This window comes from Oncorhynchus gorbuscha, linkage group LG10 (genome assembly GCF_021184085.1).
Source record: "Oncorhynchus gorbuscha isolate QuinsamMale2020 ecotype Even-year linkage group LG10, OgorEven_v1.0, whole genome shotgun sequence".
Taxonomy (NCBI): domain Eukaryota; kingdom Metazoa; phylum Chordata; class Actinopteri; order Salmoniformes; family Salmonidae; genus Oncorhynchus; species Oncorhynchus gorbuscha.
Genome location: NC_060182.1, coordinates 72,265,106 through 72,292,205, shown reverse-complemented (window position 1 = coordinate 72,292,205; position 27,100 = coordinate 72,265,106). Strand labels below are relative to the sequence as shown.

Genomic DNA, 27,100 nt, shown 5'->3' with positions numbered 1-27,100 from the left:
GGCTGCAGTAGTTCCCCTCCTACTTACCACCACAGGGAGCACTCCCCTTCCCCTAAGCCCCCTGCACCACAACCCCTCCCTGCGTTTTCTAAATCAGAGCACATACTAGAACAGCAGGCAGTGGTTTAACTCTGTTACACACAACCCCACAGAAATGCCTTTGATACCTTCATGTGCTTCAGTCACTCTACCTCCCATTCACCACACTGAGTAAACACAGCAGCCAGAGGGAAGTATGCTGCGCAGACACACACATCGTATAAGCACACATGCATGTGTGCACATCCGTACACACACAAAAAAACATGGACAAACGCACACACACTCTCGTGCACATGCAAACACACACAAATAAATCAAAAATGAATTAAAAGTCGCAGAAGGTTTATGAATTAGGTACCTGATATACTATAGCTTTTTGAACAAATCTGGGGTGAAATGGAATTTAAGAAATGGCTATAGTGGTAATCATAGTAGCAATTGTAATCGAGATACAAGCAGAATAAACATCAAACAATCAAATTATGTTAATGTAGATAGGAAACTAGTACATATCCACAAGGGCACATCAATAATTTGGCTTTCTTTTTGACAGTCAACACAGTGGAAATGATACCAGGCAGTGTGATGTCAGTGATAGAGCCACACCGTGTGCCTCTGAGATAGACGAACAGAGATACTGGTCTGCTTTAATGTGGCCCCTGCCCAGCCCTGACCCTGCTGCTGCTGGCTCTGTATGGGTCTAGTGGAGCCGAGCAGCCTGCTCTGCCCTGGGAATAGCTGGGTTATGAGCTCTAGTACCAGCACTCCTATGGGACTCTTATCTGTGGGCTGTGTGAGATCTTGGTGTCCACATCACCAACAAACTATTATGGTCCAAACACACCAAGACAGTTGTGAAGAGGGAACAATGACGCCTTTTCACCCTCAGGAGACTGAAAAGATTTGGCATGGGTCCTTAGATCCTCAAAAAGTTCTACAGCTGCACCATCGAGAGCATGGTTGCATCACTGCCTGGTATGGCAACTGCTCGGCCTCTGACCGCAAGGCACTACAGAGGGTAGTGCGTACGGCCCAGTAAATCACTGGGGCCATCCAGGACCTCTAAACCAGGCGGCGTCAGAGGAAGGCCATAAAAATGGTCAAAGACTCCAGCCACCCTAGTCATAGACTGTTCTCTCCACTACCGCACAACAGCTTAACAGCTTCTACCTCTAAGCCATAAGACTCCTGAACAGCTAATCAAATGGCTACCCAGACTATTTGCATTGCCCCCACCCCCATTTTTACGGTGATGCTACTCTGTTTATTATCCATGCAATCACTTTACCTTTACGTATATGTACATATTACCTTAACTAACCGGTGCACCCACACATTGAGTCTGTATATACCCCTGTATATAGCCTCCATACTGTTATTTTGTTGTTGCGCCTTAATTATTAGTTATTTTTATATTTTAGTTATTTTTTTACTATAGTTTATTTTAGTAAATACTTTAACACTTTTTTTTCAAAACGGCATTGTTGGTTAAGGGCTTGTATAAGTAAGCATTTCATTATAAGGTCTACTACAGCTGTTGTATTTGGTGCATGTGACAAATACAATTTGATCTGATCTGCTGCACTACCATTCGCCTTTGAAACTGCTTTGAAAATGCACTATGGGAAATTGACTCCTGCCCTCTTGCTTCGGCATTTAAAAGGTTTATTTCCCTTCAACTGTCACACACACTTAAACCTACATGTTCCTACATGTTTGGTCCCTTCCTTTACTTTTATTAGCTAGGCAGAGATTCTAGCAGACCCCCACAGTGTTTTAAATGCAGGATGGAAATCGTTAAGAGGACAGATTAAGTTGAAATGTGGACACGGGCATTTTTGTCTTTTTATCTCCCATAAACAGTCTAGAAGAGGGAATGGATTCCACACTTCTCCCTCCCCCCACTCTGTATCCCTCAGTTGTCACTAGTTACCATTGCCACAAAGTAAAAATGGTCTATATTGTAAAAATGTATGAAAACTAAAATTTGCTTTTGGTTTTAATTTAAGGTTAGAGTTAGGCATAAGGTTAGTAGTGTGGTTAAGGTCAAAATTAGGTTTAAAATCAGATTTTAAGAATAGAAATAGGCGGGGTTTAGACATAATTATGACTTTGTGGCTGTGGTAACTAGTAAGGACGTATCCCTTTCATTTTGTCCTTATCTCTGCATATTTCTGCTCGCACTCTGAGCAGAGGTAGACACATAGACAGACACACACACGTTCCTTTTGAAAGGTAAAGATTCCCAATTGGGGACCAGCAGCACATAAAAGCAGACGGCTCTGTTCTCTATTAGCCCATTAGAATTCACAGCACCATTCAGCCTTATAAAGAAAGCTTTGCACTGTTATTATGAGCCAGAGATTAGAATCAGCACTATATGTAATACTAAAGCCATTTCCCCCCTTCCTCCTTCCCCTCCTCTCTCCCTCCACGGGTGGCACTATGCATTCACTGGAGCCTAGTAGACTGACAAGAATATCAATACAATGAGTGTTATGGCAACCACATCTTTGACACTGCAATAAATGAGGCATTTTGTCTTGCTGTTTTTATTTGGAGCTCTGTGTTTATGGAACACAACATTTCCAGACCCACTTAAAAATCAGCCGCACTCAGGACCTGTAAACACCATGCTGGACTTGAATCATGTCTGATTACTCAAGGACCTAGTTCTTTGCTGTCGCAAACAAAACAAAAAGGAAGGAGGAGAGACTTAAACAGAATGATGGGCTCTGCTCTGACTACCTGAGGTTTAAGTCCAACTTCTAAGTTAACCGATAAGCTGAAGTTCTGCCCAGGAGCAACTGGAAATCCCTCTCTGCTTGGAACACAAGTAGGCCCAAGGCTAATAAAAACACTACTGGACTGATATCTGTGGAGATTCAGTCTCGCTTGGTCCAATTGCATTAGGGTTCACTCACGTCATAGGTCAAGCTCTGCCTGTTTAACCAGAGAAATGACTTGATCAGACAGCAATATCACAGACCAAGACTTATCCTTAAAACATAACACAGCAGCTGACTGATTCTCCTAATGGAAGGCTGTTAGTCACACACAGGGCCGAGCAACGGCCTCGTAGATGCAACGCCAAGTTTAGATTTAAATTCATATCCCATTCACTACCACTCTTAACACTTTCACATCGGCAAGCAGCTCTGAAGACTAACTGACTAACGTTATTTATTTCCTCCCAAGGTGTGCGGCAGTGTGGTCATTAATCGTATTAATCAATGACTAAAAAACTCACCGCACATGAATTATGATTGTAATGGGACGTAGGTCTCCACAGATGAGTCATTACTCTCTCTCTCTCTCTCTCTCTCTCTCTCTCTCTCTCTCTCTCTCTCTCTCTCTCTCTCTCTCTCTCTCTCTCTCTCTCTCTCTCTCTCTCTCTCTCTCTCTCTCTCTCTCTCTCTCTCTCTCTCTCTCTCTCTCTCTCTCTCTCTCTCTCTCTCTGTGTTGTGTTTGTGTGTGTGTGTGTGTGTGTAAAGAGAGAGAGGAAGTAGAGAGAAAATCTGCATTGTGTGCTGAGCCACTCATTATCATCACTCTCACTGTGCTTGAAAGGCTTTTAATGTCAGTTAAGTGAGAGTGAGTAAAAACGTGAGTGATCTCCTCTGGCTAGGAGGCAGGTAGCCTAGTGGTAAGAGCATTGGGCCAGTAACTGAAAGGTTGATGGATCGAATTCCTGAGCTGACAAGGTAAAAATCTGCTGTTCTGCCCCTGAGCAAGGTAGTTAACCAACCCACTGTTCCCCGGGTGCCGACGTTGTCATTTAAGGCAGCCCCCCACACCCCTCTGAACCACACCTCTCTGATTCAGACGGGTTGGGTTAAATGCAGAAGACACATTTCAGTTGAATGCATTCAGTTGTACAACTAACCATGGAGAAAGAGGCTGTCAGATTGACCCCTACCTCTAGTGAAAGTGTACCCTGGCCTCAACCAGACGGAGAGGAAGCAGTGAAGTCACATAGAGGAGGAGAAGGAAGAGACTGCCAGATGACAGAGCTCCACCACAGCCCCGGACATCAGCATACCAAGTGTCTCCTGAGATAGCTTGCAGCTACCCAGGTCTCTGACAGGCAGCTGAGGTCACTTAAGGTTGTCACATGGAAATGAAATCATGGGCCTTCCCAGCTCATTTGACACATGGGTGTGTGTGTGTGCAATCATGTGTGTGTGTGTGCAATCATGTGTGTGTGCATGTTAAAAGGTTAGTGTGTCACTGAGAGGAGGATAACTAACACAGGAAAGAGAAAGAAAAAAAGGAATATGGAGAGATGAAAAGCAGGGAAGTAAATAGAGGGCTATAGCACAGACAAAATGAGAGGACCTTGATACTCAACATACACCACAGCCATTCCACACAACATGGGGTTTCATGGGAACTGATGTTGCTTCTCTGTGGGAGAGAGAGAGAGAGGTGATATAAATACCCTAGAGTAGGGGCTTGGAGTAGGGGGAGGGGAGGTTTGAAGGGATGACAGTTTGCCTGGTGCTAAAGCTGCTTTGGCGACCCTGAGAGTGACAACGCAGGGAGGGGGAAGGAGGATCTGGCCAGCTGTGTGTGTGATCCATCTCTTCCACTGTGCCTTCATAACCGGCAAACTGACTGCACTACTCCACTCCTCCAACCCCTTATCTATTCTCAAGTTTTCCACGTATTAGTGTTGTGTATTATGTGCAGTGACTTCATTTGTGTTCTTTGTTCTCTATGTTCTTTTAACAGTCACTTTGGGATTTACATGAAAAGCTTTATAAAAATGTTATTGTTATCAACATAATGTGTTTGTTGTCTGACAGATTGAGGTTTTAATCATCCCATTGTCTCTGCCTCTATGGCCCAGTAGTTTCCTGCGTGTGATGCTGCTGGTGACAGTAGCGTGACAGAGACCATTTCCACAATACACTAATCCTTAAATGAATGTAAGACAATCGTTATTGAAATAAAAAAAAATGACTCATATTACACGGTGAGCGATAAAGCGTCATATGACACCATTTTATGCTTTGTAGAACCTATAGATGAAACCTTATAGAGTCTTAAAGGAGATCTGGGTAAGGCCAAAATGTCACAAATGTTCCAACTTCAATTAATTATTTCTTAATTATGCTTTAAGATACAATGTTGTGAAAATCCCCCAAATCATTGTCACGGGTGTCCTCCTCTTCATCTGAAGAGGAGAGGCGAGAAGGATCGGAGGACCAAAATGCAGCGTGGTATGTGTTCATGATGAAATTTAATAAAGAAAACACTGAAACACACTATACAAAACAATAAACAAATAACGACCGTGAAGCTAAATGAGAACTGTGATGACACAAGCAATCAACACAGACAATCACCCACAAACAAACAGTGAAACCCAGGCTACCTGAGTATGATTCTCAATCAGGGACAACTAATGACACCTGCCTCTGATTGAGAACCATACTAGGCCGAAACATACAAATCCCCAAAAACAAACATAGACTGCCCACCCCAACTCACGCCCTGACCATACTAAATAAATACAAAACAAAGAAAATAAAGGTCAGAATGTGACAATCATGGTATTTTTTTCTAGTTTCGTGAGGAAACCCTACACTTTGAGATTTACATGAAACGTTTTAGAATTAAAATGTTATTGTTATTAACATTTTGTGTTTGTTGTCTGACAGTTGAGGTTTTAATCCTCTCTACGGCCCAGTAGTACATCGTTTCCTGTCTGTGATGCTGCTAGTGACTGTAGTGTGACAGAGGCCACTTTCACAATACACTAATCCCTGTGCCTGTGTGATGGAGTGGGTGGGCAATGGCCATAATCAGGGACTTTACTACTGAATCTGTAATATAGTCAAAACCACACCGATCTCCAAGAGAGATGGAATGTAGCTGTTGAAGACAGATGGGCAAATTGAATCTTTTCACCCTCAGTTCTCTATATATCGATATTTCAAGGTGTATTTTGACGGAGAGGCAGGTTTTTCAAATAATTCAACCTGTCACTCAGCTCTCAGAGAAAGGCGTGAGGGGTCTCTGTTAGCAGAACACCACACATCATCATGACCGCTGCCTAGCGGAGGTGAGAAACAACATACCTCCCATGTGTGACTTAGTACATTTATATTCAACTGAACCTCACAGTCATGAAGAGAGCAACCCCCCCTCAGGTTTAAAACACCATCTCTCATTGCAATGGGAGGTGATGGTAATAAACTGACAACAGCTCCGCTTTCGTCTCCATCTGACATTCTAGGGAACTCTGGGGGTCAACTCAGAGTGCTGAGAGTGACAGCAGCCAGAGAGAGGGAGAGCAAAGGAGAGAGGGCAGCTGTCTTGTGATAAATAAAGGAGTGATGGAGCCCTGACAGCAGTGCTGGCTGGCTCTCTGCTCAGCAGAGCTGTGTATCAATAAGACTGTCTGTCACTGGAGACCTCTACAACCCCCTGCCTAGAAGCAATCTGTTACTGGGAGGGAGGGCAGAGAAACAGTCCTGTTTTTTTCCCATTTAAACTAGCCTAACATCTGCAAATGACAAAAACTTTACCAAAACAAGCAGGGAATTTGAGATGAGGATATATGGAGAATACAGCCATAGGAATTATAGTAGGGGTGGGGAACATACGGCTCTGGATCTGGGCCACGAGCCCATTCAATCTGGCCCACGGGAGGTTTGAGAAAAAAAAATAAGAACACTATATATACAAACGTATGTGGACACCCCTTCAAAGTAGTTGATTCGGCTATTTCAGCCACACCTGTTTCTGACAGGTGTTTAAATTTGAGCACACAGCCATGCAATCTCCATAGACAAACATTGGCAGTAGAATGGCCTTACTGAGGAGCTCAGTAACTTTCAACGTGGCACTGTCATAGGATGCCAACTTTCCAACAAGTCAGTTTGTCAAAAATCTGACATGCTAAAACTGCCCCGGTCAACTGTAAGGGCTGCTATTGTGAAGTAGAAACAACGGCTCAGCTACAAAGTGGTAGGCCACACAAGCTCACAGAACGGGTCTGCCGTGTAAAAATAGTCTGTCCTCGATTGCAACACTCACTACCGAGTTCCAAACTACCTCTGGAAGCAGCGTCAGCACAAACACTGTTTGTCGGGTGCTTCATGAAATGGGTTTCCATGGCTGAGCAGCTGCACACAAGCCTAAGATTACCATGCGCAATGAAAAGCGTCGGCTGGAGTGGTGTAAAGCTCGCTGCCATTGAACTCTGGAGCAGTAGAAATGCGTTCTCTGGAGTGATGAATCACACTTCAACATCTGGCACGCCAACGGACAAATCTGGGTTTGGCAGATGCCATACAATGTCATTCAATGACATTCTAGATGATTCTGTGTTTCCAACTTTGTGGCAACAGTTTGGGGAAGGCCCTTTTCTGTTTTAGCATAACAATGCCCCCGTGTACAAAGCAAGGTCCATATAGAAATAGTTTGTCGAGATCGGTGGAAGAACTTGACTGGCCTGCACAGAGCCCTGATCACAACCCCATCGAACACCTTTGGTATGAATTGGAATGCAAACAGCGAGCCAGATCTAATTGCCCAACCTCACTAATGCTCATGTGGCTGAACGGAAGCAAGTCCCCACAGAAATGTTCCAACTTATGTGGAAAGCCTTCTCAGAAGAGTGGAGGATGTTATCGCAGCAAAGGGGAACCAACTCCATATTTATGCCCATAGTTTTGGAATGAGATGTTCGACGAGCAGGTGTCCACATGTAGTGTATATATACAGTGGGGCAAAAAAGTATTTAGTCAGCCACCAATTGTGCCAGTTCTCCCACTTAAAAAGATGAGAGAAGCCTGTAATTTTCATCATAGGTACACTTCAACTATGACAGACAAAATGAGGGGGAAAAAAATCCAGAAAATCGCATTGTAGGATTTTTAATGAATTTATTTGCAAATTATGGTGGAAAATAAGTATTTGGTCAATAACAAAAGTTAATCTCAATACTTTGTTATATACCCTTTGTTGGCAGAGGTCAAACGTTTTCTGTAAGTCTTCACAAGGTTTTCACACACTGTTGCTGGTATTTTGGCCCATTCCTCCATGCAGATCTCCTCTAGAGCAGTGATGTTTTGGGGCTGTTGCTGGGCAACACGGACTTTCAACTCCCTCCAAAGATTTTCTATGGGGTTGAGATCTGGAGACTGGCTAGGCCACTCCAGGACCTTGAAATGCTTCTTACGAAGCCACTCCTTCATTGCCCGGGCGGTGTGTTTGGGATCATTGTCATGCTGAAAGACCCAGCCACATTTCATCTTCAATGCCCTTGCTGATGGAAGGAGGTTTTCACTCAAAATCTCACGATACATGGCCCCATTCATTCTTTCCTTTACACGGATCAGTCGTCCTTGTCCTTTTGTAGAAAAACAGCCCCAAAGCATGATGTTTCCACCCCCATGCTTCACAGTGGGTATGGTGTTCTTTGGATGCAACTCAGCATTCTTTGTCCTCCAAACATGACGAGTTGAGTTTTTACCAAAAAGTTATATTTTGGTTTCATCTGACCATATGACATTCTCCCAATCTTCTTCTGGATCATCCAAATGCTCTCTAGCAAACTTCAGACGGGCCTGGACATGTACTGGCTTAAGCAGGGGGACACGTCTGGCACTGCAGGATTTGAGTCCCTGGCGGCGTAGTGTGTTACTGATGGTAGGCTTTGTTACTTTGGTCCCAGCTCTCTGCAGGTTATTCACTAGGTCCCCCCATGTTTGGTCTCAGAACCGTGTGGTTCTTGTGATCATTTTGACCCCACGGGGTGAGATCTTGCGTGGAGACCCAGATCGAGGGAGATTATCAGTGGTCTTGTATGTCTTCCATTTCCTAATAATTTCTCCCACAGTTGATTTCTTCAAACCAAGCTGCTTACCTATTGCAGATTCAGTCTTCCCAGCCTGGTGCAGGTCTACAATTTTGTTTCTGGTGTCCTTTGACAGCTCTTTGGTCTTGGTCATAGTGGAGTTTGGAGTGTGACTGTTTGAGGTTGTGGACAGGTGTCTTTTATACTGATAACAAGTTCAAACACATTTCATCAAATAAATGCCAGTTTCAAATAAACGGCATATCTAAATTAATTGTTTACGAGGCTACCATGAATTATCATTCATTATTTTATGAGGTTGAGTGTTTTCGCCAGTAGGAAACTGTTATCCATTATCCACAGCTGAGAAAAACTAGCTAACTGGCAAGCATAAAAACAGTCAACATCTTCAGAGTACAGACCTTAGTTTGACTCGCAGTCCCCATGGTTATATCCGCGGTGTGGGGGGTTTAGGGTCATGAAATATTGTGTGGATGAAGGGCAGGTGGGTGGTGGGTGGGCGGGTTGAATAAAAGAAAACAATACCTTACAAAATCCATAAATGTATCATTCTTGTGCAATCTATAGGCTACATTAATGGTTTTCTTTCATTATCTTTCATTAGTGTATAAGCCTAAGCTTTAAGACCTAACTGTACGCATGCCAAATAGCCTACACGCCAATCGTCAAGTGCTTTTGGGAACGGGCAGAAAAAGTCGATACACAGGGGCAATGTCGAAGTTTAATAAGAGAAAATCTGCAAAATGGAGAGTTGAAAATAAAGAGAAGGGATGGCCAGGAAAGTAATGTTTGGTAAAGATTTGGTAAAAGAGGATGATAGTAGTGCCAGCTGTGTTATAGGTGATGATTATCAGGCGCTATGTTATGTGTGACGATTATGAGGCGCTATACAAATTCCACAGTCACAAGACGAGACTTCAAATAAGCCTATGGCACGTCAAGGGAACTGTAGCCTACTGTTCAGATGGGTTAAATGGAAATGAAATCTGGACACTGACTGTCGGTCTTTAACCTATCACATAGCAGTAATATTAACTCCTACACAATTAAGCATTTCTTGCAGTAAAATTATAAACCAGATGTAGGTCAATTTTGACTTGGGTGCAGGAGTGGAGAAATATGATTTCTTTCTTTCAGCATCTTAAGAGAATGTGAATAGTGCAGTTAGATACCATCTGTGGGGGTGCTAATCTTTATCAGAATCATACAAGCTGATTGTATTTCTACCACATAAAATAGTCATCCAAGCCAAACTGAAATCTGATCAGTTTTCACAGCTTTCTATTTCCTTACAACGACTCAAACTGATGTCATTTGGACATTTTGAACAGAAAATCTTTCCAGTCTTTTTTTGTAATTGCATTTCTCCACGGTCCATAAACGTCTTTGCTCCGTGAAAGAAGCAGAGATGACAGAGACAACTTTACAGATGTCAACTGGATTAAAGCCTTCATTCTATAATTTATGGCATTATTCTGGTGAGTACAGGTTTATTTAGTCTTCTAGGGCAACAGATAATGACAGAGGAGAAGCTGCATGTATCTAATTACAGACAATTACAGACTAACAAATAGCCTGCCAAAATGTCAGGACTGATAGAACAGAAACCTATCTGAAGGACCGTCCACACCAACGACCAGAACCATTTGTAATGCATCAGCGCAACAATGTTATGATCACTGGCCAAAGTGATCACACAAATGCACTCTTTCTCCATAACTTTCCCTGACAGTTCCTTTGGCCTATTTTACATTCAGCAATTAGCAAGAGGCAAGAGGCAAGAGGCAAGAGGCAATTAGCAAGAGGCAAGAGGCAAGAGGCAATTAGCAAGAGGCAAGAGGCAAGAGGCAAGAGGCAATTAGCAAGAGGCAATTAGCAAGAGGCAAGAGGCAATTAGCAAGAGGCAAGAGGCAAGAGGCAATTAGCAAGAGGCAAGAGGCAAGAGGCAAGAGGCAAGAGCCTCTCCATGAAAATGCTATTAAGCCTACTATATATATAAAAAAAGCTCAAAATAAATGTCCTATAGCTTTTTGCAGCCTAATGCTTTTTCTGAGATTTCACATGAAAAGGAATAGTGGAGTGGCTTGCGTAGCCTATTATGCACAGGAACAGCTGGATATGTGTAGCTGAAGTAAGAAGCTAAATATTAGCTAGATAATTGTAATTATTTATTTTACTAGGCAAGTCAGTTAAGAACAAATTCTAAATTTCAATGACATTTGAGGAACAGGTTAACTGCCTTGTTCAGGGGCAGGATGACAGATGTTTACCTTGTCAGCTGGGGGATTTGATCTTGCAACCTTTTGGTCACCAGTCTGACGCTCTAATCACTAGGCTACCTGCCGCCCCCCTATTATTAGGCTCCTCATTAGCTAAATAGTGTAGATATAAATAGTTTCCTGTCAAAGTGCAAGAAAAGTTCAATTATGAAATGGTAGATGTGTACATTCTTCCAGGCAGCAGTCGGGCACGCAAAGCTCCACTATTGATTAGGCCTACGTTGAGACAATAACATTATTCTACCTAGGCTACAACAACACACTGCAATGAGGAAAGTATTATAGTTATCAAGGTAGTGCACAATTATTGTCTAGGGCTGTAAACTGCAATGATTTAGGCTCATTTGAATAACTGCTCAAATGTCCTGTTTTGAATGCTTCTTGACAAAAGAAAACTGCATACAGCCTAGGCCTGATTATGCAACCATATGGACCAGTTTAGTTCTATTCTCGACAGTTTACATGTTCCAGAAAGGTACATTAGCAGGCCACTCATGTGGTGTACTTTGATCACACCATAGTGCGCTCTCTCTCCTTTAAAACTCTCCTATTTTACATTCAGCAAGCTGAAATCTCTCCTTGATAGGCTAGTAGTAAATAAACTGCTTGAATTAAATGTACAACAAGCTATTGTAGTCTAGCTTTTCCTGGGACTCCAAGTGTTAGGAGGAATAGCTGTAGCTGAGAAGCAGTGGAGAGGTCAGGTGCGTAATTGCGCAAAGAGAACTGTGAAGACAGACGACCCACTAGGCACAGACGTCAGTTCAACTAATGTGAATAAAATAATGAAATAAAAAGTCACCTTGTCATTGGATTTAAGTTCAAAGTTAGGTGTAAAAATGTGAAACAAAATGCCCTTATGTTGATAATGTTTTGCAAATCCAAACAATTTCCCACATTGATTTAATGTTATCACACTGTTTTGGTTGAAATGACTTGGTAATGTCAATTCAACCAGTTTTGCCCAGTTTTTATTTTATAAATTGTACCTTTATTTAACTAGGCAAGTCAGTTAAGAACAAATTGTTATTTTCAATGACGGCCTTCCGGTTACTAGTCCAACACTCTAACCACTAGGCTACCCTGCCGTTGATAGAGATGTGCAGCATAAGTTAGAAGTGTATGCAACCCATCATTCATTAGCTAAATATTAGGCATAATACTGCAGTGAATAGCCTATACCCAATGGATTTACACATTGAAATAGATATTTTTACATCAGATTATGAAATGACAGGTAGCTTAGGATAGTGTGCTCCCTAGGCTGCGCTCCCAGTCCCTGCAGGCACGCAGCTCGGAAGTCTCCCCAATTGATTAAACTTTTTAGGGATAAGAAAATGATCACACCTAGGCTATAACAACACAATGCAATAATGCATCTTTATAAATAATTATATTCTAGGTTGTAAACTACAGTGAATATGCCCTTTCAATATCTGCTAAAAATCCCTGAGTTTTGAATGCATGTTTCATTCTGAATAATAATAATCTAGTTCTGGCCTGATTAGGCAACCACTTGGATCAGTAATGGGTATTTTCTCGACAGCTAAGGTACAGAAAGGCACATCCTTCTCCCAAGTTGTACTATAATTAATGTGGCCAACCAATATGCTCACACATGCCCAGTTTTTCAGGCAAGCTTAGCGTGCGCTCTGCCTTCTCTCCTCTCTGAGCAGCCTTACGCACCTAGACCGCTTCAATAGAACGCGTTTTTGATCGGTTGTCAATATTTTAGTCTAAGGGACAGCGAAAAAATACAAATCACTCTGAAAGTGATCCAAACGATACTCTCGTTATCGTTGTAGTCTGAAGGATCCTGTTCACTTGAATTTGAACACATTTTATTTTCTTATTCGTTATAGTGACCGTTATGTTATAGTTATCGTCCTTGGTTTGGACGGTCCTTAAAATCAGGCGTAAAAAAATTGCACCCCCGTCAAAAAATCTTTCACTTTTTATATTAGCGGGTTAGGTTCGGTGGCAGGCCTCAGATTTTAATTTTTTTCATATATAGTGGGGCGGTTGCGGATGAGTTATTAGCAATTGCGGGTGTGGGTGAACAAACAGCTGTCTCAAGCACCACTAACAGACCCCCAGAAATTGTCTGATTACCCTCTAGTGGTGAAAATAAGAACTGCCAAACATGCACAGTCAAAGAGGAGAATAATTATTTAAATTTTTTCGTGACAGAATAATAATTATCTGGAAACAGAGACATACTGAGACAAAAATAAACAGGACAGTGTGTATAAATGATAAATTAGTGCAGGAAATCAACACATTAATTAAAAGGCTGGAAGCAAATGCTGGAAGGAAACAATGAACTATACAAATGAGCAAAAGCTGTGTGCATTAAGAAAATAGGCACCTGGCTCAAATAGAAGCCTGTCTCTAATGTTGTGTTCAGTGATTGAAGCAAATAAACACCTGGGCTATTGATTTAAGTTTTACGGTATATCTTTTTGTAAATTATTATTTGGGGTTAAAAAACACTCCAGGCCACTCTTAAACATCTAAAACTAGATAGAAATACGTTGAAATGATAATGGCCTGCAAATTGTTTTTGATGAACAAATCGGTCCCCCAAAACAATCTGTGCAGCCCTCCACCAAAAGTATTTCCCAACCTTGGGGATGGATGGGCATGGATGGATCAATTGAGATAGCTTTTTCAGTTGTGCCAATACCCAGTCTACATTAAAGCCTTGATGTTGGCTCACACTCCTGTCCTGCTAACCTATGATAAGATTTCAGAGATGCAGTTATATGAGGATATCCATCCCCAGTTAGACCCATACTGTCACAGAGCTAAGGGCAATATCACATGGACACCCATGCCATTAAAATAACACTCCTAGCATGACAGATTGACATTCAAATTCATAACCCAGCCCAGATTTAAAAGGATATAAAGCATCAAAGTATATTCTCACTGGCTGTTACAGGCAGCCTCCCAGACTACCATTCATCCTCATATACTGGACAGATTATAAGGGGATCTGGGATGACCTCAACATGTACCGCCAGGTTGAATGTAAACACCAGCTCTCTACTGAGAACCATTCATTCATGGTTGATACCGTAGCTTACCTTGTGCCAGCATGCTGAACTCAAGGAAGAGGGCGATGTGGTAGAGCTCCATGGCCTCCTCAGTGCAGGTGCTGGCTCCTCCCCTGCCCCCGGCAACCAGGACCTGCACTTCCCCCAGGCTCCCGGCCGAGGGGCTCCCCCTCATCACCAGCCCTAGCTCCACCATGTCTGTATACATGCAGTGCAGGATTACTCGCACGTACTTTCGCGGGATGATGGACTCATCCAGCACAATGCGCGTGGGTGTCTGGAGTGTGCGCTCAGTCATCTCCTCCCCCGTGCGGATGCGCCGCTGCAGAAGGTTCCGGAAAAAGGGTGAGCGGGCCGAGAGCACGGCCTTGTGGGCCCTCAGGTTCTCATCTGTGGAGCCCAGCCCCCCACCGCCCCCTATGGCCACGCCCCCTCCAGCTCCCCCACTACTGTAAGCCTCCACCAACTCCGCGTCGGAGGAGAAGCTGAGCAGGGCATCATAGTAACACATGTAGTCAAACAGACCTCTCATGTCTGCCTCCAGGGAGTTGGGCGTGCCAAACTCCTCGCTCAGCTGCACCAGCACGTCCACGTTCTGCAGCCTGGTGTCCTCCGCCCCGCCCACCCCAAACTCCCCCGTGTACAGGTAGTGCAGCAGTGAGGAGAACATGGGCACGTCGATGCCTGCCGTCTCTATGTCCATGAGGACCTCGGCACCGTACCCCGGGGAGGAGGACAGCAGGGTCTTGAAGAAGGGACAGCGGGCAGCCAGCACAGCGCGGTGGGCGGGGAAACAGGTGTCCTGGAAGATGAGGTCCAAGTCAGTGCAGTACTTGTGCTGGTAGAGGGCAGACAGGTCACGCTGCAGGCTGGGTGCCTCGGCCCGCGCCAGGCTGGCATGGAAGCTCAGCTCCTTGAGGGAGGATGTGCCCTCGTACTCCTCCACCAGGGCGTTGGCATCACGCACATCCCACCCCGACAGGAGCTCCCGCATCAAGCGGGCATGGTCGGCAGAGCGGCTGGACTTACGGCGCTTGATGAACTTCCTCTTGAGGGTGGCCAGGCCCAGGCTCTTCTTCTTCCTGTCATGGGGCTTGTCGTGACCCTGATCCAGGCTGTACAGCTTGGACTCCAAGCCATAGCCCTGCTGGGAGTATGACGACGTCCCTGCAACACATAACATAACACAGAGGTCAGCTGGCTCAAATGTTGTGGTTGATTTTTGAAATGGGAAAGAAGTCATGTCAGGATTTTATTAATATCATACACGTATCTTGTTTTTCCACAGCCGTTTTATAAATGCAGTCAATTCCTCGGGCTTGATATTATCCAGTTTGCCTGTTCAATTCTGAAATCATGACCATATGAAACCCAAGCGGTATTTCCTCCTAGGCTGGTCATTTGACCTGGCAGTCTAGACACTCTCCTCTAACTCCCCCATAGCGTGCTTGGCACTCCCTTGATCTAGTGCCCCAGTCTCTTTTCACAGATAATTCAACTGTCTGGGTCAAGGAACAGGTCATTATTATCAAAATTCCATCAGATGTCACCACAAGCATCAATAAAGCTGACTTTGATTAAGGCATGGATGGAATTGGAGGACAATAACGTTTTGGATTGTCAGTCTGGGGGTAGGAAAGTCCCCCCTCCTATGTAGTCTTATGCAATACACTTGTCCAGCCATACACAAATGAACTACCCCTAATAGCAGTGATGTTTGGCTGGAGACAGGAGACCCTTGCGTCAGAGGCAACACTGCCAAATAGAAAAGTCTCTCTATGGCCTTCCTTCCCTGATCATCCATCACAGTGACCCACATAGTAGTCATTCTAATACTGTGAATCAACCTCCATCTACGCATGCACAGCAGCGACTTCAGCTTACAACCAACAATCCTTAGAACTGGAAACAACATCAGTTTATTTCTGAAATCTACAGGGCTTTCAACTCAAATCTCAAATCTCCATTAGCTTGGACCTACTGTATGTCTCTAGGACTACGGACAAGAAAGGCGCAACAGGAAAATGAATATAAAAGCCTGGGGTTTTCCTTACGCAGACATTGATTGAATCCAAAACTATCTCAAAAAGCCTATAAAATCTGAGTAAATTCATAAGCAGCCACTCATAAATGGCCATCAATAAGGCCTAGAAAATGAATGAGGGATTGATGCTTGGAGTCTGACATGGAAATGAACATAGAAGCAGCGGTGGATGACTGAGCAGTTCTCTGCGAGAGCCGCCAGAGCAAATAAAACTGATAGAATGCAGCTTGTACACTTCCAACAAACCAGACACAGATGACTTCAACTTCATAAGTCAAGAAAAAAAAGTTGACTGACAGAACTCAGTTTGTAAAAACTAGAGCCTAAATCAGTTGCTGGAACTGAAAAGATAAACTCCAACCAACCACCCTCCACAATGACTTGCACATTCCTGTATCGCAGTGAAGGCTGCTGAGGGGAGAACAGCCTATAATAATGGCCGGAACGACGCAAATGGAATGGCATCAAACACCTGGAAACCATGTGATTGATGTATCTGATACCATTCCACAGATTCCGATACAGTCATTGTCACGAGCCCGTTCTCCCCAATCAAGGTGACATATCCTTGCCATGAGGGTCTGTTGTGGACACTGATGATATGTCCCACTGAGGACTTTGAAGAAACAAAGTTGGGGCGGCAGGGTAGCCTAGTGGTTAAAGCGTTGGACTAGTAACTGAAAGGTTGCAAGTTCAAATCCTTGAACTAACAAGGTACAAATCTGTTGTTCTGAACAAGGCAGTTAACCTACTGTTCCTAGGCTGTCATTGAAAATAAGAATTTGTTCTTAACTGACTTGCCTAGTTAAATAAAGGTAAATACATACACTATTACAGTAAAGTAAGAACATTCAAACTTACCTATGAAGGTCTGTTGTGTCTGTGTGTTCCCCCCTGTACGAGGGGAGCATGAGTGCGGGTAGCTGGATGCATTAGCACCCATCGTCACTCTTCTTCACTTGTTGTTTGGGGACCTCGCCTCCTGCATCTTCATTCTGCCCAGGAGAAGTGCTTAGTTCCTCAGCCGTCGGCTCTCTCTCTCAGGTCCTGAGCCTCTTTAGACACCCAATCCCAGCCTGCCATGCCTGAGAGGGGGAAAAGAGAGGGAGCAGGAGAGTTACCCATTGTATTGTTTTGAGTAACTCTGTTACTGAGTAACGTGCCATGGGGATCAAGGCCTGATGAAATTGGTCTGTTTGAATTGTATTAGTCAATGCATAACCATACATCCTGTTACTTCGACTGATCTCAACCCCCCATTGTTAACTTCTTATGGCTTGGGGGCAGTATGAGTAGCTTGGATGAATAAGGTACCCAGAGTAAACTGCCTGCTACTCAGGCCCAGAAGCTAAGATATGCATTTTAGTAGTAGATTTTGATAGAAAACATTCTGAAGTTTCTAAAAATGTTTGAAAGATGTCTGTGAGTATAACATAACTCACATGGCAGGCAAACAACTGAGAAGAAAATCCAACCAGGACGTGGGAAATCTGAGGTTTGTAGTTTTTCAACTCTTTGCCTACCCAAGATACTGTGTAAATTTGGTCCGATTGACCTTCCTAAGGCTTCCACTAGATGTCAACAGTCTTTAGAACTTGATGCTTCTACTGTGAAGGAGGAGAGAATGAGAGCTGATTGAGTAAGAGGTCTGCCAGAAGGCCATGAGCTCATTCAGGCGCGCTCCCATGAGAGGTAGCTGCGTTCCATTGTATTTCTAAAGACAAAGGAATTTTCCGGTTGAAATATTATTGAAGATTTATGTTAAAAACATCCTAAAGATTGATTCTATACATCGTTAGACATGTTTCTACGAACTGTAATGGATTTTTAAAACTTTTCGTCTGGCCTGCGCGTCGCGAATTTGGATTTGTGAACTACAGGCGCGAACAAAAAGGAGGTATTTGGACATAAATGATGGACTTTATCAAACAAAACAAACATTTATTGTGGAACTGGGATTCCTGGGAGTGCAATCCTGATGAAGATCATCAAAGGTAAGTGAATATTTATAATGCTCTTTCTGACTTCTGTTGACTCCACAACATGGCAGATATCTGTATGGCTTGTTTTTGTGTCTGAGTGCTGTACTCAGATTATTGCATGGTGTGCTTTTTCGGTAAAGCTTTTTTGAAATCTGACACAGTGTTTGCATTAAAGAGAAGTATATATAAAGTTCCATGCATAACAATTGTATTTTCATCAACATTTATGATGAGTATTTCTGTAAATTGCAAAATTTTTGGAAGCAAAACATTACTGCCAATGTAAACTGAGATCTTTGGATATAAATATGAACTTTATCGAACAAAACATACATGTATTGTGTAACATGAAGTCCTATGCGTGTCATCTGATGAAGCTCATCAAAGGTTAGTGATTCATTTTATCTATATTTCTGCTTTTTGTGACTCCTCTCTTTGGCTGGAAAAATGGCTGTTTTTAGGTACTGATCTAACATAATCAGATGGTGTGCTTTTGTCGTAAAGCCTTTTTGAAATCGGACACTGTGGTGGGATTAACAACAAGTTTATCTTTAAAATGGTGTAAAATACTTGTATGTTTGATGAATTTTAATTATGAGATTTCTGTTGTTTGAATTTGGCGCCCTGCACTTTCACTGGCTGTTGTCATATCAATCAATCTCAGCCGTAAGAAGTTTAAAAATAACAGATATGTATTTTTCAGATAGAGGATGAAGATTCCTTTTGAAAATCAAATCATTAACTTATTCTTGTATAACACTCCCTATATGTGCTATATATGTGCAAAGGCTAATATGAAGAATAAAATTATTATATGTTATATTTTCATCTCGGGCACTTTCTCTTCCTGCCCCTCACAAAATGTCGACTAGCGCAGGCAATAAATGCAATACAGATGTATGGCGATCTTTGTGGGGAACCAGCCCTGTCCAGCCCACCTCTTTTCAACCAAAAGCCCCATACAAACCCCAGCTCAACCCCTCTCTGCAACCCCAGCCTCAGCATTAGCCCCAAGTTGCCCCTGCAACCAACCTCACTCGATCTGTTAGACATACAGTGCCTAATGAGTCTACAGACCCTTCGCACAGTTGTCACATTTCACTGCCTTCAAACAAAATCTAAAAAGGGATTCAATAAGTTATTTTCCCTACAGAGCTATGATCTGCTCCACATTTTCAAAGTGAAAGAGAAAAAAATATTTTTTTAAATAAATAAAAAACAAGGATTGCTTGATTGCGCATGTCTTCACACCCCCAAAGTTACTACTTTGTGGAAGCACATTTGTCAGCAATTAAAGCTGAAAATAAATTTGAATAAAAGACTACCAACTCTGCACAACTCAAAATTGCTGAAGCTCAGTACATTTGGTTGGGAATCATTTAAGGATTTGTGTAATTGTCCCACTGAAAAATAAAAACTCTCATCCAGGGTTAGTTATTCAGAAGACTGAGGCAAGTTTTCAACTTTTTACCTGGGCTTTGCTCATTTCATATTTATTTTAATAAATAAATAAATAACTGGCTAATGTGAGAGAACCGACATGTAACTAGCTAGCTAGGTAAACAATGAACCATGATCCCAACTCATGACGTTACTACCCTGCATGAATCTACAGGTAGCTAACCAACCAGGTTAAATGTTAGCTTGCTAACATTAGGCTATAACTAGCAAAGCAAATGGCTCTGAGATACGAATAATAAGACCATACATGTAACGTTAGCTAGTGAGCCAGCTAGCTAACGTTTGCAAGCTAGCTAACAGTACACTTTAACTTGAAATGACTTTGTCAAAATTAGAAATGTGTGGCCTCCCGTGTGGAGCAGTGGTTAAGGGCACTGTACTATCAGAGACTCTGGGTTCGCGACCAGTCTCTGTTGTAACCGGCCGCGACCGGGAGGTCCATGGGGCGACGCACAATTGGCCTAGCGTCGTCCGGCCGGTAGGGATGTCCTTGTCTCATCGCGCACCAGCAACTCCTGTGGCGGGCCGGGCGCAGTGTGCGCTAACCAAGGTTGCACGGTGTTTCCTCTGACACATTGGTGCGGCTGGCTTCCGGGTTGGATGCGCGCTGTGTTAAGAAGAAGTGCGGCTAGGTTGGGTTGTGTATCGGAGGATGCATGACTTTCAACCTTTGTCTCTCCCGAGTCTGTACGGGAGTTGTAGCGATGAGACAAGATAGTAGCTACTACAACAATTGGACACCATGAAATTGGGGAGAAAAAAGGGGAAAAAATTGTTTTTTTAAATAAATAAATAACAATTTGTAATATCTGAAAATATAGCTAGCTCAGTCTCAGTCCTAACTTACCCATATACATTATGAATGGACGCCTCTCCCTGTCACGAATACCATGGTTGCCCTTAGTTTGAAGATGTAATTTGGAGACCGGTGTTTTCTCCATGTCCTTAGCTATCATACTCTAATTCCACTGATTTAAAAACTCGGTCCTCCAGAAAGTGGAGAGCAACACTATTTATTTTATTTATTTATTTCACCTTTATTTAACCAGGTAGGCAAGTTGAGAACAAGTTCTTATTTACAATTGCGACCTGGCCAAGATCAAGCAAAGCAGTTCGACACATACAACGACACAGAGTTACACATGGAGTAAAACAGTATAAAATACAGTATAAACAAGTCTATATACGATGTGAGCAAATGAGGTGAGATAAGGGAGGTAAAGGCAAAAAAAGGCCATGGTGGCAAAGTAAACCCAATATAGCAAGTAAAACACTGGAATGGTAGATTTGCAATGGAAGAATGTGCAAACTAGAAATAAAAATAATGGGGTGCAAAGGAGCAAAATTAATTAATTAATTAAATACAGTAGGGAAAGAGGTAGTTGTTTGGGCTAAATTATAGGTGGGCTATGTACAGGTGCAGTAATCTGTAAGCTGCTCTGACAGTTGGTGCTTAAAGCTAGTGAGGGAGATAAGTGTTTCCAGTTTCAGAGATTTTTGTAGTTCGTTCCAGTCTTTGGCTGCAGAGAACTGGAAGGAGAGTCGGCCAAAGAAAGAATTGGTTTTGGGGGTGACTAGAGAGATATACCTGCTGGAGCGTGTGCTACAGGTGGGAGATGCTATGGTGACCAGCAAGCTGAGATAAGGGGGGACTTTACCTAGCAGGGTCTTGTAGATGACATGGAGCCAGTGGGTTTGGCAACGAGTATGAAGCGAGGGCCAGCCAACGAGAGCGTACAGGTCGCAATGGTGGGTAGTATATGGGGCTTTGGTGACAAAACGGATTGCACTGTGATAGACTGCATCCAATTTGTTGAGTAGGGTATTGGAGGCTATTTTGTAAATGACATTGCCAAAGTCGAGGATTGGTAGGATGGTCAGTTTTACAAGGGTATGTTTGGTAGCATGGGTGAAGGATGCTTTGTTGCAAAATAGGAAGCCAACCGTAGATTTAACTTTGGATTGGAGATGTTTGATATGGGTCTGGAAGGAGAGTTTACAGTCTAACCAGACACCTAAGTATTTGTAGTTGTCCACGTATTCTAAGTCAGAGCTGTCCAGAGTAGTGATGTTGGACAGGCGGGCAGGTGCAGGTAGCGATCGGTTGAAGAGCATGCATTTAGTTTTACTTGTATTTAAGAGCAATTGGAGGCCACGGAAGGAGAGTTGTATGGCATTGAAGCTTGCCCGGAGGGTTGTTAACACAGTGTCCAAAGAAGGGCCAGAAGTATACAGAATGGTGTCGTCTGCGTAGAGGTGGATCAGAGACTCACCAGCAGCAAGAGCGACCTCATTGATGTATACAGAGAAGAGAGTCCGTCCAAGAATTGAACCCCGTGGCACCCCCATAGAGACTGCCAGAGGTCCGGACAGCAGACTCTCCGATTTGACACTCTGAACTCTATCAGAGAAGTAGTTGGTGAACCAGGCGAGGCAATCATTTGAGAAACCAATGCAGTTCTACTACACAATAAAAAAAATTAAAGCCGCGTTAGACAGGATTACCTACACATACTGACCAGCTCAAATAGACAGAAGCGTGCTTCATGGCAGACCAATCCGAACTCATCTCTCGGCATGTCCAGCCCACTCATTATCTCAGCCAATCATGGCTAGCGGAAAGGTTGCTGTCGTTTTCTGTGGCTAAACCAACCAGTCTCGTAATTTAACAATTTGATTCGTATTTACAGATGGCATACAAGTCTGTTATTAAGTCACATGCAAGTAAGTTCACATGTTCCAGAAGGCATTTCTGCCAAAAAACACATTTTGATTTTAAAAGAAAGGTTACGTTCAAATGACTCTCCTGTGAAGTAGTGACCCCGTGACATATGCCTAGTTTCCTGAAACGAATCACACAATTCTAAAAAAAAAACAGTTTTTGCTTTCTCCTTATGGGGTATATGTGTAGATTGATTAGGGAAAAAACAATTGAATCAATTTTAGAATAAGGCTGTAACGTAACAAAATATGGAAAAAGTTAAGGGGTCTGAATACTTTCTGACAACATTGTATATGTTGCTAAGAGTTGTGCAAAGTTGGTAGAATCTAATTCAAAATGATTTACAGCTGTAATTGCTGACAAAGGTGCTTCCACCAAGTATTAACTCTGGGGTGTGAAGACATTACTATTCATTTCAAGCATTTCTATCATTTTCTTTCACTTTGAAAATGTGGAGCAGGTTGTGTACATATGGAGGGAAAAAATGTAATTTAAACCCTTTTTAGATGTAATTTTAAGGCAGCAAAATGACAACTGTGCAAGAGGTGTGTTCACTAGGCACTGTAGCTCCTCCATTGACCAAACCTGGACCCAAACCCTACTTTGAACTGTGGTTGACAGCAGTTCGAGATCTCAGTTGGTAGAGCATGGCGCTTGTAACGCCAGGGTAGTGGGTTCGATTCCCGGGACCACCCATACGTAGAATGTATGCACACATGATTGTAAGTCGCTTTGGATAAAAGCGTCTGCTAAATGGCATATATTATTATTATTATTATCTGAAATATGAAGTAAACCATCTGCAAGTCTTTATGTCTGTTGGCAAGTACAAGTCACAGTGGTCTGCTACTGGTCTGCTGCTGTCAGTTTTCAAACGATAAATGGGAATTTCCATCGAAAAGGACCAATTAGCACCAATATGTGAAGCATGGCCGGTCCTTGCCGTTCTGCCACCCTAGGTGAGACCAAAAGATGCAGCCCCCTCACAAAACTACAATAGTCCCCCAGTAAGCAAAATGACATTGAAAAGATGACTAAAATATGTATTTTCCAGACTTTGAGTTACGATTAAATTAAGGTTCTGAATGAAAGGTGAAAATATATTTTCCGTATGTTTAAAATACATATTTTCAAGAATGTTGAAGAGGCATCTTTTCCGGACATTGAAGAATACGTATTTTCCAGACGATGAAAATATGTATTTTCTGGATGTTGAAATCAAGCTAATTTTTGCTTCTGAATTAAAGTTCAAAAGTAATTTATGAATGTGTCAGGAGTTTACCTAGGGGTCATGATTGGGGATGTACTAAATGATGGATGTATTAGAATAATTGATTATGCTTATGCTTATGTTGTATTAATAGAAGGGGAGGGGTTATAAGACCTCTTTACATTTATAGGGTCCTAGACTACAGATTAACAATATATATATATATATACACATTATGAGGTTTTAATATGGTTCCACAGTTGTTTCTATTTCTCTCTCTCTCTCTCTCTCTCTCTGCCTCTTATAAAAGAGACCCCTCTGAGAAATGTGTGACTGAGACAGAACTCTGCAGGGGAGTGTAGGAGATAAGACTTGTCAGACATTCCACTATAAATCAACTTGGACATTTACTGCTAAGCTTTTAGATAACACACTAAAAGCCTTGTTTATATAGCTGTGTATGCATGGTTTTGGTCTAATGAATAAAAGATAATGACGTAGGCAGTGACATCACTTCGGGGTTGATAAAATAACATGGGACCTTAGCTTTGATTCAGAACTTACTCGGAAACATGCGTGCTATGTTCCTGATTGTCTGCAATTGCATTAATAAAGGTTTTGAATGATTTAATTAAAGATATTGTCATAATGCTAATTTCACCAATGATTGACAAGGTACAAGGAGGAACGAACCCCAACAAATGCCCAACTATGTGGAAATCCTTTGCTGTTTGTAAAACACCAACAAAAGATGTCATATCCAGACAGGAACAAAAAAAAGAAGTCAGCTCGTGCTTACTGGGGTATAGCCTACCATGTTGGCCCCAATGGAATTTCATGAATGCCCATCCATGTGGTAAGCCCACCGTTTGTAAAACAGGTCACTGCATTGGCTTTATCAACCCTGATTCCCATGACTAATCAATTTGGCCATTTAAGCTCTGAATATCAGCTATCCAACTTTATCAGGAGTTACCGTGAGCCTATTCACAATGTGTTTAAATATATTTTTTATTTAACTATGCAGAAGTATTTTATTTTAGCTGATCATGACAATGGGGTGAAACTTCTGGACAAAAGTTGTGATTGTCCCTTCCATATTGTCCATTTTACTTGGACCTATCCTGTTTTTAGGATATACTGTTTGTTAACATGACAGCACATTTTTTATTTGATTAAGCACCATTTAGGTTAGGCTATTTGATCGGAGAAACCTGAATAATGTAAAAAGCATCCATCTCACTACATTCAAACATTTGATCTTTTAGGCTACAAAAAGGCCACATACTCTTTTTACCATATCCTATACCTGCTGCATGATTTATGTTAGATTATTTTTTTGACGGAACGTTGGTGGAGCGCCACAGCGATGAATCTCTTCAACAGCACCTGAAGAGGCGTGCTGGGAATGAACAAGCAAAATATTTTGCGCCCCTGCTTTCGATAAAGTGGGACTGATTATCACAGGCCGGCATCATCGCTCACCTAAAAAACCATATGCCACTGGTTGAGAGAAATTGTAATTGTTTTTGGCCAGAATTGTGAGGTTGTATGTGTTGTTGTTGGAGGTGTGTCTTGGACAGTTTAGCTCAGAAAATGTCGCCCTCGTCCATCTGCCGCCGAAGGCGGCCGCCTAATCCTGCCTTTAAGAGTCTATATTTTGGGGGGGGGAAATGCATAGATACACTTTTACACAATTTTCCATCTTAAAAATTCAACATAAATAAAAGCTTGGGTTTATGTTAACGTAAACACCCCTGCCAACTAATATAAACACTTATATTTCATTTTGGGGAAGTTGTTAACTTTCTGCAAGAGAAGGGAGGATAATGAAAGTTTAACTTCTTATGGCTGGGGGCAGTATTGAGTAGCTTGGATGAATAAGGTGCCCAGAGTAAACTGCCTGCTCCTCAGTCCCAGAAGCTAAGATATGCATATTATATATATAGTATATTTGGATAGAAAACACTCTGAAGTTTCTAAAACTGATTGAGTGATGTAAGTATAACAGAAGTCATATGGCAGGCAAAAACCTGAGAAAAAATCCAACCAGGAAGTGTGAAATCTGAGGTTTGTAGTTTTTCAACTCTTGGCCTATCGAATACACAGTGGGATATTTGTCATACTGCACTTCCTAAGGCTTCCACTAGATGTCAACAGTCTTTAGAACCTTATTTGATGCTTCTACTATGAAGTGGGGGTGAATGAGAGGGGAATGAGTCAGGGCTCTGGCAGAGAGCCATGAGCTGACCACTCTCGTTCACGTGAGAGCGAGCTCTGTTCCATTGCATTTCTACAGAAAGAGGAATTCTCCGGTTGGAACATTAATGAAGATTTATGTTAAAAACATCCTAAAGATTGATTCTATACTTCGTTTGACATGTTTCAACGGACTGTAACGGAACTTTTTGACTTTTCGTCTGCTCCTAGTGAGCGTGCGTCATGAATTTTGATTTGTGAACTGAACGCGCTAACAAAAGGAGGTATTTGGACATAAATTATGGACTTTATTGAACAAAACAAACATTTCTTGTGGAACTGGGATTCCTGGGTGTGCATTCTGATGAAGGTCATCAAAGATAAGTGAATATCTATAATGCTATTTCTGACTTCTGTTGACTCCAACATGGCGGATATCTGTTTGGGTTGTTTTGGTCTCTGAGTGCTGTACTCAGATTATAGCATGGTTTGCTTTTTCCATAAAGTTTTTAAAAAATCTGACACAGCGGTTGCATTAAGGAGAAGTGGATCTAACATTCCATGCATAACAATTGTATCTTTTAGCAATGTTTATTATGAGTATTTCTGTAAATTGATGTGGCTCTCTGCAAAATCACTGGATGTTTTGGAACTACTGAACGTAACGCGCCAATGTAAACTCCGATTTATGGATATAAATATGCACTTTATCGAACAAAACATACATGTATTGTGTAACATGATGTCCTATGAGTGTCATCTGATGAAGATGATCAAAGGTTAGTGATTCATTTTATCTATATTTCTGCTTTTTGTGACTTCTCTCTTTGGCTGGAAAAAATGGCTGTGTTTTTCTGTGACTTGGCTCTGACCTAATATAATCATTTGGTTTGCTTTTGCTGTAAAGCCTTTTTGAAATCGGACACTGTGGAGTGATTAACAAGAGGTGTATCTTTTTAAAATGGTGTAAAATACTACGTTCTATGTTTGAGGAATATTAATTATGAGATTTCTGTTGTTTTGAATTTGGCGCCCTGCACTTTCACTGGCTGTTGTCATATCGATCCCGTTAGCGGGATCTCAGCCCAAATAAGTTTTTAAGTAATGGTAAATGTACCAATTATTTATAGTGATTTTATCGTTTATCAAGTATAAGGTGGTTGAAACTCGTGAACCAAAAAATCTGTAACAGAATTACTGCAACTGAAATAGCTACAATGGGAAATCATAATAGTGATAATAGTGATAAACCAGTGATAAACCACAGTT

At 42.2% G+C, this 27,100-nt stretch overlaps 1 pseudogene; it reads right to left on the bottom strand.

Moving 5' to 3' along the window:
* The window catches only part of LOC124046498, a 50,262-nt pseudogene that overhangs the window by 6,793 nt on the left and 16,369 nt on the right, over window positions 1–27,100 (bottom strand).